This window comes from Pithys albifrons, chromosome 4, assembly GCF_047495875.1.
Source record: "Pithys albifrons albifrons isolate INPA30051 chromosome 4, PitAlb_v1, whole genome shotgun sequence".
Classification (NCBI taxonomy): domain Eukaryota; kingdom Metazoa; phylum Chordata; class Aves; order Passeriformes; family Thamnophilidae; genus Pithys; species Pithys albifrons.
The window spans coordinates 5,805,808-5,817,423 of record NC_092461.1 but is presented as its reverse complement, the minus strand read 5'-3'; positions in this window follow the sequence as shown (position 1 = coordinate 5,817,423).

Here is an 11,616-nt window from a genome sequence, read left to right as displayed (position 1 = left end):
GAATGGAAAAAGTTGTCTCTGCTTCTTAGCCCAATTTCCTGGCCATGTAGACAGAATAAAGGGAAAAGATGCAAAAATCAATTGCTTTTCCTCACTGGGTCCTGATGTAAAAATAAGGAAAGCTGTGAATTGCACATCCCCAGCTCAGTACCCTAAGCAGTTTTTTGTGTCACACAAACAGTGTAAATGGGCTGAGTTAAACTTAGGAGGGCAGAGCAGTAAAGTTCAACCTGTAGTTTTGCTCTGTCCCCAGGTTTGCAGGTTTTGCAACTCAAGATATCTTCGATTCTCCTTGTTGGTCATTCACGTGGACTGATAAAGAGAACAAAGCAGGTGCCTGTGTATAGCAGAAAAAGTTACATCTTTATTCAGAGGGAAAATACGTGGCCCAGACTGTGTACATTCGTGCACTTGCTTCTGTGCTCACAGTGGATGTAGAGCAGACCAGAAACCAACAGCATCTTTGCCCTGAAGAGCATTTAATCTGAGGGACAAGGAGAAACAACAATGCACACATATAATTACTTTGCATAGGAATAAAACTGTTTCATCTGGCCAATTACAAGGACACGGATTTAAATGAAGAATTTAGGGGAAAAAAGTAATTGCTTTACAGAAATAATGGCAGGTACCTGGGAAGAGATGCATAACAAGACTAAAAATTATTCATTAGGCAGGAATCAGAAGAGACCTCCAACACACACCAAGGATTTTCTTGCTGTATTCAGATAAAGCAAGAAGTTGGTACTTTATAATTACAAGATTTTTTTTTTTTTTTAGATTCAGATGAAAAGTGTCTAAAACTTCTGCATAATCTGCACTTCTGGCTCTCATCCAAGCAATGATTTAGCCATACTGTGTAGAAATTCTTCCTGTTTTTCTTCAAGGATTTCCTATTTTATGCTAAGGATTAATGTTGTCTGTCACTCAACAATATATTGATTGATTTAGTTTATCCAGCAAGGAAAATGTCAGACAATGACCAGAAATATCACTTGATAAATTAACAGCAGAGTCTAATAACAAGGAGCTTTATATACAGAAGAGAAAAAAAAAAGAATAAAAGAAACACTGAGTAATTTCCACTTGATTCCCTTTATAATGGAAGGAATAGGTTGAAGTTTACTTGAATTCAGGGAAGTAAAACCCACTAAATTATACTCTGCCTGTGTGGATTGAAATACATGATGTCTAACAATAAAGTTTTGAAAACCCAAGTGATGTGAAAGAGAAAAGAAGCATCAAAGTAAAATAATTAAAGAAAAGAAAAAAAGCAAGAAGAATGAAGGAGACCTCAAAAAAGAAAGCTGTGAGAGAATGCATTATTTTGGAGGAGACTTCCTGTAAATTAATTTTTTATGAGTCAGGTTTACATCCATACATGTTCACATGACACAGAATTCGTTCAGGTTAAGGACCACAGCTAATTCACTCACAATTGCACCCCTGCTGAAGATAACTGAGGCTAGAATATTTTTAAAGATTATTTTGCTAATTATAATATCCAGAGTTCCCCATCAGCAATAAAAGGTAATGTCACTTTAGGCCATTTGATGTATCTCAGCCTAGTGGTAAAGCCAGAAATTAAATTTCCTTAACCAATAAAGTTATATCAAAAATCAGCAATATACTAATTGCAACAACCCAATTTAGATGTGAAAAATCAGCTAAGGAAAAGTTGTTATCAGCTCACTGAAGCACTTGTGACCTTCTTCTAAAGGGCAATGACAGAGCATTTTGGTAAATGAATTAATGTGAGTTGTGAGTTAGATTAGGGTTACAAGTGTCTCTGGGAATTACCTGTCAGCTAGAGTGAAAAAGATGTTGTCTGTCTTACTAAGGTCCAGAGATGTAAATTTTATTGCACGTTGTGCAAAACTGCCTCCTTAGGTATTTTTTCCCCCTGAAAAACATTTTTACATTATTTAAAAAGAATGCAATTAAGTAGCCAGGTTCCCATCTTATTTAAATGGGGTAAAACCTCTGAAACCTCATGCACTCCAGTCTCAGTGTGCCATAGGAGTATAGTGAGTGGGGAAAAAAAAAAAAGAAGAAACAGAGAATGTTTAACATTCAGAATTTGTCCACAGCCGATAATTTATTGGAACTCATCTGTAACAAGGCCTGGCACTGATTTATAAGTTGATTTGAAAAATAAATAAAAGTGATAGAAACCTGCATTTGGTTTTAATGATAGACTGTTGCAGCATGAAAAGTAAGGATATGAAACATTGCAAGGAAATTAGATATTATGCCCTGAAGACAACCGCAGCTACCAGCCCATTAATTGTTAGATATTTATTATTAAAAATTTCTTTTCATGAGTGACTGCAGAATATTTGCACTCCTAAAGTTGTTGAGTTCTGACATGAATGAAGTGTATGAAGCTCATTTTTCCTTCCCTCTGTGTGTGTGTGTGTTTGTGTTTGTGGAGCTGACAGGGTAGCTGACCCAAGAATGTGATGAATCTTTCCTGCACAAACCCAACACACAAGTGCTGCCTCTGAATTGATACTGAAAAGGATAATGAATGTTGGGAATTTTGCTGCTCTTCTGAATTTCAATAGAAGGGGCTTGACTGTGCTTGGAAACGAGTCTCTCTGGGAGCAGAGAGGGCCTAACTCTGCATCCAGTGAGTTGAAGAGCATTCCCAAAGAGCTCTGACAATATGTATGGATGGTGTATGATCTGTGTGTCCCCAGAGCTGAACTAATTACACACCAAGTGCTGCAGAAAGGAGACAGTTATGGAGCAAAACCCAGCAGTGTGTGTTTGACAAATCAAAAAGAAGGCAAGTAAAGCACCACTTCTAAAAGCGCTCTTGGCAAACTGAGGCATTATATCATGCCTTAAAGTACGGAGGAAATTCAATCAAATTAATTATGAAGAAAACAAGTTCACAGAAAGGCAAGACCACCTAATACACCCTCCTACTTCTGTACCCTAAGCTTAGAAAATAGGCAGCATTGATAGCCTTTTGATGAAGCAGTACCTAAGAGAAAGAGCATGCACAGGACTGATGCACACAAAGCATAGGAGGGAAATGTGTGGATGTGGGTGTGGGTGTGGGTGTGGGTGTGTGAGAGAGACCAGCTGAGTAACTGTGCATACTGCCCTGCCTGCAGAAATGCAGACACCAACATGCCCTTTCTTTTAAAAGCACTTGGAGGACAACTAAGGAAAATGGGAAAGGGGCAGGGACAGAAAAACAGACTGTTTCAGTATTAATGATTGTTATATTGCATTAGTATCTATACTGAAAAAAAGATGCAGAAATACATAAAATGTCCCTATCTCAATCTCAAACCTGCCTCAGAACTGACTAGAAGTTATTAATAGCAGTTATAATAATTAAATATTATAATAATGTGGCCACAGATACTTATTGGAGGAAAATCAGACTTAAAATCCTTGTTACTTGGATTGTCTGAGACAAATCATGATGAGTTTTTACAGTGTTTGGACTATAAAGGGCCACTCTTGACACTGTTACAAGCAAAGCAATATATGCATTCTTGTTCCTCTTTTCCCTTTCAAGTTGTATAAGCAGTTTATTCTCATTTCTCCATCCTCAATTCACTTGGAAGATAGCATCTCTAAGGCCACATGCATTGTACAAAGAAGATTCTCAAAACCAGGGATGTGTTCAGCTCATGGTAAATGCTACTTCATTCTTTAGATGTGAACATTTTGTCCTCCACAATGAAATATAACATTCTAAGTTACTGTTCTTTCCTTGTAGATACTTCTGAGTTACTTCTAATGAAGATAAAATCTGGGAGGCCAATACCTCCTTTTCAGAACATGGATTTAAAAACAGAGGAACAATTTATGCAGTGCAAAAAAAGACAGGCAGCTATTAAAGAAGATTCACAGTTATAGGCAAATATATTAGTGGTAGGGTTAGCTCTTGAAATGAGAATTTATAACATGCCTTAACCTAATCCCTCATTAAGATAATTTATTCCCACCCTCAAGGTCTCACATCACAGCTAGCACTAGGCAAATAATTAGTAACAAACAATTCATTTGATCAATTTCAGCCCCTCTTTTTTAATGAATTGTCAGCCAATGCAGTACAATTTTCTCAAATATATTTATAATTCAACACTCTTTTCCAATTTTTGTGGAACATTTGTAGTCTGTTGTTTACCCAGGAAGAGTTGGGAGCTCAATGGTAGCAAGTCAAGGCATTTGTGGAATTTACATGACATAATTGTGCTCTTTGTCTGCAAACTGGCTCGTAGGGATCAGTTTTACTTGGTGAATACTCAGGCTTTCAAGATTTTAATACTATTTCCCCTAAATAAAGTTGAGTACATGAACATTTTAATCCATAACTCACAGATGACGATGAGATGATGCTTTGGGGTCACACTGCCCATGAGACTCACAGCTCCCTTCGTAGTAAGGTGGGAAAGGGACCTACTTCCATCTTGCTGCTGGGAGAGAGCATCCTGCAATAGAGAGGGCTGCAAGCCTATGTGCTAATTAAGGTGGCCTTAGGAACTTACTGCCTCAGAAGCACTTCCTGATGAATCTCCAGGAAGCATCCAAACACTTGCTGAAGTACTAACTAAGCTCCTTGCTCATCTGCCCTTCTGCCTGCTGTGGAGAAACCTGTGGGACTCTAGTTAGTAAACGTGGCATCCAGAGGACTGAAAGGTTGTCAAATGAATTGGGGTCTCTGACACAGCCCTATCTGGGCCACCACAACAGCCCTGGAAGGTATTTTCAAACTACATTTTTTCATGTTATATCAGCCAGAATGAGAGCACTTATCAAGCTAATGAAATTCTTACATCTCTGTCAGCTGATGGGAATAAAGTCCTGCTGCACTGTTTGCTAAAACAGCAGCATAAAGCCACTGACTCGAAGTGCAACCTATAAAACAGAGGAAGAGAAACACAGAGGGTATGGTATAAAAGCAACAGGCTGGGCTCCAGCAGGCTCACATTAGAGTCATCCTGCCCAGCACCTCTGTGTCAGACACCCTCTCTTTGTTTTCTCTGAAATGGGGAGAAATGTTTTGTCATTTTTCACAGGTGGCTGAATACCTGTTGATTCAGGTTGCTCTCCATGACAGGGGTGAGTTTGTACCACAAAGGTTTTTTGGGAACCAGCAAGGCAGAGCTGAGTATGTGTTACCCCAACACAAACAGTGATAGGTAGTTCAAATAATCTGCCTAAATCAAGTCCTGTAACTCCAGAAAGTTCAGTGAAACTTATGAGACCACTGGGAAGATAACTAAAGCCCCCAGGCTCACCTCAGCCCTGCAGAGACACAAAGCTGTAACTATTCAGTGACAGGCATTTCAGCTCTTCAAATTCAGCACTTTTAAAAGAATGCTGTACATTTTTCCTGCAGTGTTTTGTCCTTTGCATGCCTGGATGCAAGGCAGAGAAAAGGTGTGGGGTATTTGGGACAGGGGGTTAGTCGGTGGGTAAAGTGACAAACTGTACCTGGGGATAACTACAACATCCCCACAGCATCTCCTTAAGATTTACTATTAAAAATCTGTTATATTTGCCAATCAAGAACCTATACTAAAATACTACTACTCAATATTCCTAATGAACACGTAATTAAAAAAAAAACAAAAACCAAACCCCTCTACGCACATAGAGATACCTACTCCAAAAAAAGTCTAGAGCCAAATCAAAGAAAAACAAGTAAGGATTTTGACAATTTCTCCCTCATTTACTTGCTGTTTCAGAGGACTTTTACAGTGGCAAGATCTCAAAAGGTTAGGTAAACAAAACCCACTCTTGACCTCCTGCTAAACTGGCATCCCAGATTTACTGTGGAGGAGTAACAGAAGTGTAAAGAACAGATTCCCAGGTATTGATGTTCAAACTACAATGCTAGCAAAATATAAATAAAATTCAGCAGAATAATTTGTGCTGATTCTCTTTTGTCCCGTAAATCTTCTAAGGTACAATGAACCATTTATAGAAAACCTACAAAGAAGACCTAATTCTTTTATTTCTCTTCTCTCCTAGCTACGAAAATGTCCAAGCAAATTCTGTTGCACAGTGTTGTGGGATAATGTCCCTCCATCATTTCACCCTCATATTTGGACCTATTCTGTGAATTAGTATCATTACAGTCTTCTCAAGGAAAAGAGAAGGAAGATACTCCAGGAGCCAAGATGACTGGTCTGGTAATTAGACCACTGGACAAAGGTCTCCTATTTCAGCAATTCTGTCACTTTAGTTCTTTGTTTCTTTTGGCTTTTTAAAGGTATCATTAACTAAAAATGTAACATCTTGTCTCATATCAAACAATATTTTTTAGTCAGTGCAAACTGTTCTTCATTGAGGTTTTTTTTTAAGCCTCTCCTACCACCAAAACATTTCCTACACTTTCCATAGGGATGAAATCTGTCCTCAGCCCAAGCCACATTATATACACAATTACTCCAGTCTGGCTGTTGAGTTTGAAGGAGTTCAAATTGCTGAAACTCAGCCCCAGGGAGGAGCTGGTTGATCTCCTTTTGTAGTAATCTGTATGTTTTTGCCTTTCAAGAATTTATACAACTCTCTATTTGTATTCACAGCTCTTTAAAAAATTCTTAATTGTTAGCTATTCTGCAAAAACCACCAATTTCATGCATATTAAACCTGTGAGCTCACAGAAGTGCCCTGGCCTTCATTGACAAGGGAAGGCCTCAAATGCTTTTTTTTTTTTCTTCAGGAAAGATGGTTTTTTTTGGCAGAAGAGAAGAACTAACTACTCTATTTCAGCAAGAGATGCCAAAGATGTGAGATTCTGTTTTCCTCTGAAATGTAGGTAGCAGTTACACTGTCCTTGCAGTGAAATGACAATAGATCTGCAGTCCAAGCAGCTCATCTGTGTCAGCAGGTTTATGGTACACTGTGCAATGCACGACATTCCATAGAATTTGGATGAATTTGTAGCTATTGCACTTCTTGCAAATGAACAATACAGATTTTTATAGGTAACTGTGGAGAAGCAGAGAGTCATTTCTGAACAGGGCTTTATTAATCCATTGTTTAAAAAATATTCTACACTAGTGTCAGGCACAGCCTTTTGAGCAACTAATCCAAGTAAATCCCTTAGTTTGCTTTTGGATACCACCAATTCAGAGGAAAAGAGATGAAATTAAGTCAGAGTCATAAGTGTTAGTTATTCCACTGTCAAAACAAATCATCAACTGACTATACATGAGTTAAGAGAGCCAGGAGGCAGCTCACACATTAACTGAGATGAAATCACACCTGTTAAAAAAGTATGTTGGTTTTATTTATCAGTAGGATAATAAAGCAAGTATAAAGTAATACTTAACTGGTTTAGCAGAGAGATAATAAAAAAATAATAAGGGTATGAACTCTCAACAAAGTCATAGTTGTCATGGTGACAGCAATACAAAGTAATTAAAACAAACTAGTATAAAACTAGTAATTAGGATGGCAGGGTTTTAACTGTATTCTCTAGTTGTGAAGAAATGAGAAAGGTGAGGGCAGAGGAGCAAATACAGAGATAAAGCCATAAGCAATCCAGTGTGGGTTGCTCCTCTGATAAAAGGGACAATGTTCTCCCAAAGGCTCACATCTCCATGGAGGTACCTCAGCTCTTTTTCTGTTGCTGCCTTACAACATCCACAGGCAGAAAAATTAGGCTTTTTGTAAGAAATAACAGAGGTAATGGATGTACTGCCAGGCCTCCCTGCTGTGGCAATTTGAAGAGGATGATGTGTTATGCACCATCTTATTTGCTGTTGTGATGAGCTTCAGACATGTACCATTATTTACCACATGATGCTGAGAAAATAATGCAGGTTACCAATTCTATTGAAGAGAGATTACAGTAACAGAAAAGAACACAGAGAAGAAAAGATACAGACAGTTCTTGCTGTGAGTCTCCATAAATAAACTAAAGAGAGGATAAAAGCTTAACTTTGAAAATTACTTATAAGAATCCCCTGCACCACAGAATTTTAATTAGGAAAAATAAATTTAAAAGATCAACCTAAACTTCCTAAGCTGTGCAAAACACAAATACTCACACTTTCAAAAAACCACATTTTAACACTGAAAGTCACCAGAAGAAAGAGAACAATTAAACTGATCCAACAACCACAGTTCTAGCAGATTGAAGAAATTACAGACTAAATCATATGCAGCTCCCTTCAGCCACCTGCATACCTACCAAACCTGGCTCACTCATTTTCAGTTTGGCACAACTATTCTCAGGTTTGAAGGACCTGCAATGCAAATGACTGACAGGCACCATCCTATTTCCAGCCAGGAAGTCGCAGCATACCTGAAAAGATGTCTTTGCCCATCAACCAATAGGTACATGAAGATTAATCTGTCTTCATGGTGGATCTCCACAGAAGAGAAGCTTTGCACGATCTAGTGCTCCTCTGTGGTGATGGAATTTGGTATTTTCAGAATAGTGGTTAAGGCTCAACAGTATTTTAATTGACTTTGATTCCTTTGAAAAATCCCTGTCCCAAGCCTTAGTCTGATTACTGAAACTTGTTTTTTATCCAACATTATGTAATGAAAAAATAGGATTGAGGCTTTTGCTCTCCAACACACCTTGATTTTCATTTCTTTCCTTAGCCTACCACAGTGCAGAAATATAATCTGGTAAAGCATTGCACCTTTCCAATACACAGCTACACCTGTTCTCCCCACAAATTTAGCTCTCAGTAGGAAGAAAACTCTCTTAACTAGTGACATTTCTATTTAGAAGCCAAATCATGTACCATTTGTGCACAAGCTATGCTTCAGCTTCTTGGGGAAAAACCCACATGAGTTCCTCTGTGAAAGAATAGATTATATTGAAGCTGTGTTGCAATGCAAAATTTACCAAGTCTAAGATGGTCGATTCAAACAGCCTTTACCTAAGTGCCTGGGGACCCAAAAGCTTTAGGCAATAAATTGTCACATCCCTGGCAAGCATGCAAGGATGATTGCTTAATCTCAGGCTGTTTTAATCCCAGGAAAGATGAAGTCTGCAAACCAAGCTTGTTGAGCCAGGCATGGATAAGGAGTCCAGGGAAAACAGGTATGACTTGTAGTAAGGACTAGCTACTTTTAAATCAGTTCTTACGTACATAGTGACACCGAATTTGTTTTATGTATTTCCCAATAGCAAGAATACAGTCCTTGTTTGAAGAGGCCAAGCACTCACACTCAGATTTTGTCTATTAGCTGAACTGCAGAGAATAGTGTAAACTAGGCACATGATACTACTAGCTGTTAACTTGAACTGCTTATTAAGGGCAATTTTTCATGTATTTCTCACTAAAATGATTTTCCAGTACCAATATTTGGATAGTACATAAAATAAATAATCCTAACTTTAGGCTACATCAACAAAAGATTAAAGGCATGTTAAAGCCTAAAGAGCTTAAATTCTGCTTGTTGCTGCCTGAAGCCTATATGAACCCTTCTTTATGCATTTAAGCCTTCCAGGGGCCTCAAATCCTCTTTGAGGGCATAGAATCATACAATAGTTTAGTTTAGAAGAGGCCTTTAAAGGTCACCTACTGTAACACTCTCTGCAATGAGCAGGAACATCTTTAATTAGATCAGATTGCTCAGAGCCCTGTCAAACATGACCTTGAAAGTTTCCAGGGATGGGACATCTACTGCCTCACTGGGCAACATCTTGTGTTTTGCCACTCTCAGTGTAAACAATTTCCTCCTTATACCTAATCTAAATCTACCCTCTCTTAGTTTAAAACCATTACCACTTTTCCTAATGCAACACTCCCTGGTAAACAGTTTTTCCTGGTGTTTCTTGTAGACCTGTTTTAGGTACTGAAAGGCTGCAACAAGGAGCCTTCCCTTGTCTGGGCTGAACAACCTCAATGCACTCAGAATTCCCTCACAGAAGAGGTGCTCCAGTCCTCTGATTATCTTTGTGGGACAAATTTCATGTCCTTGCTGTGCTGGGGACATCCTGTGCTGGATGCAAGTACTTCATGTCCACAATAATCCCAATCCTGTGGCTGCAACATCTATCTCAAACTGAAAGACCCATCAAGTTCAAAACAAGCTGGTATAACTTTATCAATTTGTAAGGATAAGCAGATTTACTGGATTAGGGAATGGGAGTAATGATACAGCTACATTTAAGGACACAAGGAGCAGAGAAACCATGTTGATCTTTAACAGCACCATTCATCATTGGTGATGTAGCTTTTCTCTCCTCAGCCATAGATGTCAGTGATCCATTTCACCCTCAGTTCTCTTCTGAAGGAGTACTTTTAACTTTTAAAACAAAGGTCATTTTCAAAGTCGAGATGGGTCACTTCCAAGTCTTATTGCTATCACTGTTTTTCTCAGGAAGGAAATTAAACTGGACCCTGGCATTCAATGTAAGGCTCTGATGAGTTTTAATAATTCACTTACCTGCAAATTTGAGTGCCAATACTTTCGATAAACACCCTATAAGGTAAATCACGTCCTAAGCATAGTGTGTGATGCCCTTTATTTTCTGTGCAGAGGGCTTGTTACCTGTGATGCACAGTCCTGCCAAAGACTGCAACAGTTCTCATGTAATGGAGCTCCCACCAGAGCTTGAAGTTTTTGAAGTCATAGAGAAGCATGTAAGGAGGAAGAGTCTCTGCACTGTACAGTCAGCAACATCGCATTATGTGTGAGACCGGGCTGTGCAGCTTTCACAATGCTCCATCACCAAGATGCCCCTGCTGTGCCATTCCTGTTCCCCTGTTGTGGACAAGGATTTTTCAGAGGTTTGGTTGTCCATATTGATGTCAGCACTGAGCACCAATAGTTACTGTAGTGCAGTGGAAAACAAAGAGTTCAGGAACTCAGAACCAGGTAAAAGTGAAGAAACAGGAACTGTGGCCTGGAAAAGATTTACTATTCTACAAATGGTAGCAGTATGTCTAAATTCCCAAAGATGATTTTAGTGGCCTACTGATCCACTCACCAATTATTTCATAGGCCATATCTGAAGCTATAACCTTTCCCATGTTAGTAGCACTGTGTTTGTCCTACACAGGGAGGACACTCTCTTCCAACTAGATCTGAAATAAACCTAGGATTTTCTTATGAATGTTAGAGACTTTTGGGATGTAGATTTCTCCTTAAACCATGTGCAAGGCTTGACTTGCTAAATCCAGTTTATTGCCAGTGCTATGTAGAAAATTTAGTAGAGGACAGAGAGATGTGCTATATTAAAAGAGAGCAAAGCAGATATGCTGTCAGTACGGAATCAAGCAGACTTACTCCTATCCCACGTCTGACTGGGTATCACCCAGAACATGCCACTACCAAGTCTAATTCACGACAGTTTCCAGCAGAAGCCAAACTTACCAACACTCTGCATTCAAAAGCACCTTCTAATAGAAGTGCAGGGGATATCCATTTAATCAACTTCCCCTTTGCTGCTGCAGTTACAGGTAAACATGGATATCCATGTTAACCATGGATAACAGTGGTATTTGTGCATGACTTCCAGTGCTATTTGGGTTCAAATGTTCAACCTGCCACAGCCATTTTCTTCAGTATTCTGAGATTTTTAGCATAGATATGCTTGCATTAATGCCTGTTACTGCAGAACTGTATTTGAATGGAATTTTTACTGGGGTTCTGAACAGGTAGGAAGGC